Genomic DNA, 2,537 nt, shown 5'->3' on the forward strand with positions numbered 1-2,537 from the left:
GAAGGCAGGAATAGAATTGGGAAGAACAGCAAGACGGTATTCCATAGTTAGGAAAACAGGGAGAGTTTCTGTGGCCACAGACTTGAATTCATGACAATGTACAGTATTGCTTTGTTGGTGGCAGGTTCAAGGATGTCATTGCAGAGCAGTGCACCATTCTGATTGGCTATTGACCATCCCCATGATTGTGGTCTATGTCAGGATCAATGTCATGGATTTAATGAAGCAAGAACTTCTTTGGCAGATTTTAGAGACAATTACAAGCAGAATTTCAAAGATGCCAACCTCTAGCCTAATCAAAATACTATACACTATTGTGAATAGATAAAGGATGGAGTAGATGAATGTGTGGCCTGAGAATGGTAAAAGAAGGGCTTTAGATTCTGGTAACTGAAGTGGCTGGTGCCAATGGAAATTAGAGAAACACAATCCGCTGGTTGTAGTCATAGTTAAGATAAGAAGAAATCAGTTGTGATTTTTGGAGGCCTATCATATCAGTATTCATCATTGTAGGTCCTCAGCTCAAACACTTGAGTACTTTGTCAGTGACTTTCCCTCCAATAGAAGGTCAGAGGTGGGGATGTTTCTGATATGCGGCACAGTTTACAAATCCTCAGATACTAAAGCAGCCCGTGTCCAAATACAGAAAGACTTGGACAACATCCTGACTTTGACTGACAAGTAACATTCACACCACAAGTACCACCCAGTTTAAAGGTAATTAGAGATGACCAACAAATGCTTGCATAAGCACCTTGCATAACAAAAGAATAAAATAAGCTGGTTCTCAAATTGAGCTTTATAAGGCACTGGTGAAGCATTAGATAGAGAAGCAGAATTAAACCATTTGGCCTATTGTGTCTGCTCCATTTGATCATGGCTAATGTGTTTCTCATGGGTTTCTGAATCCCATTCTCCTGCCTTCTCCCCATAATCGTTGATCCCCTTACCAATCTCTTTCATAGACAATCAATAATTTGGCTTTGACAGCCCTCTGCAGTAATGAGTTCCACAAATTCAATCCCTCTGCCTGAACAAATTCCTCTTCATGTCAGTTCTAAAGGGCCATCCTTTCACTCTGGGACTGCTCGGGTCCTAGTCTCTCATACTAGTGGACGCATCTCTACGTCCACTCTATCCTGGCTTCTCGTGATGTTTTATTACATCAAAGGATATTTTAAACATGAGGTATCTGTAGGTAAACTGCGAGAAATTGTCACAAATATTTTGGTCTCCAGGTAATCTCTCTAGTCGCATTTTCAGCATGGATTCTCCAGTTTCTATAAACCTTTATAATTTCTCTAATTATTCCCTACAGTTTTTAACACACTTTCTCGCTATTTATATATCTGAGTAGTTATTTACTTTGCTGAAGCTCACGTGCAGTTTGCTTCAGTACTTACAACAGACCCAGAACCCTGTGCCTCCGCTGATTCTTTGTACCAGGTCAGGCACCGATATTTTGCTTAATCCCGTCCACTTGAACCAACTTCGACCAGGCAAAGCACATGCACAATCCACCTGTGTTTTTTGAATCGTTGAAAGATCATAATCGATCTACACTGAAATACTGCGACACCTGCAAAGGGTGGTGTTATAAGAATACGAATAAAAACAGAAACACCAAGAAACATTAAACCGGAAAAAAAAATCTGTAAAATGCAAGTAGAAAACCTATTGACGCTAGGAAGGCAGACGGGGCCAGATATTTGTTGAGGGCGGGTCCGGGGGAAGGGGATTGTGGTGGGAAAGGGAGCGGGGACTGAGGAAGGAGACGGAACCTAAAGGAGGGACATCGTTGAAAGCAGGGCGGGTCTTGGAAAAAGGGTGGGGCATGGTAGGGGAGAGGCGGGGCTGGGGAAAGTGGCGGGGGACTGAGGAAAGGCCGGAAGCAGAGCTCGGGTTCGGGGAAGGGGGATGTGGGCGGAGCAATGGATTAGGATTGGGACCGAAGTTAAGGGCAGGATAATATATTTAGAGCGGGTTAGTCGGCGGCGGAACCGGGAATTACCGCGGGCTTTGGGCGGGGCCGGTTGGTGGATGTCTTAGGCGGGGCTGGGTGGTGGAGGGTGTAGGCGGGGCTGGGTGGTGGAGGGTGTAGGCGGGGCTGGGTAATGGAGTGTGTAGGCGGGGCTGAGTGATGGGGTGTGTAGGCGGGGCTGAGTGATGGGATGTGTAGGCGGGGCTGAGTGATGGGATGTGTAGGCGGGGCTGGGTGGTGGAGTGTGTAGGCGGGGCTGGGTGGTGGAGTGTGTAGGCGGGGCTAGGTGGTGGAGTATGTAGGCGGGGCTGGATGGTGGAGTGTGTAGGCGGGGCTGGATGGTGGAGTGTGTAGGCGGGGCTGGGTGGTGAAGTGTGTAGGCGGGGCTGAGTGATGGGTTGTGTAGGCGGGGCTGGGTGGTGGAGTGTGTAGGCGGGGCTGAGTGGTGGAGTGTGTAGGCGGGGCTGGGTGGTGGAGTGTGTAGGCGGGGCTGAGTGATGGGTTGTGTAGGCGGGGCTGACTGGTGGAGTGTCTAGGCGGGGCTGAATGATGGAGT

General features: G+C 48.0%; 1 protein-coding gene across 3 annotated transcripts in view; it reads right to left on the reverse strand.

The window, feature by feature from the left end:
- mitd1 (MIT, microtubule interacting and transport, domain containing 1) overlaps positions 1–1,886 on the reverse strand; it is a 42,540-nt gene extending 40,654 nt beyond the window's left edge. The window contains exon 1 of one of the 3 annotated variants that reach the window (XM_043691675.2): positions 1,404–1,818. The gene's annotated coding sequence lies outside the window, so the exon portion shown is untranslated. Of the gene's footprint in view, positions 1–1,403 lie in introns of all 3 variants that reach the window. The other 2 variants (XM_043691676.2, XM_087988087.1) reach the window with 2 other exon arrangements.
- Between the last annotated feature and the right edge of the window lie 651 nt (positions 1,887–2,537).

The sequence above is a fragment of the Chiloscyllium plagiosum genome, unplaced genomic scaffold (genome assembly GCF_037043375.1).
Source record: "Chiloscyllium plagiosum isolate Xiang-an unplaced genomic scaffold, Cpla_swu_hap1 HiC_scaffold_6, whole genome shotgun sequence".
Taxonomy (NCBI): domain Eukaryota; kingdom Metazoa; phylum Chordata; class Chondrichthyes; order Orectolobiformes; family Hemiscylliidae; genus Chiloscyllium; species Chiloscyllium plagiosum.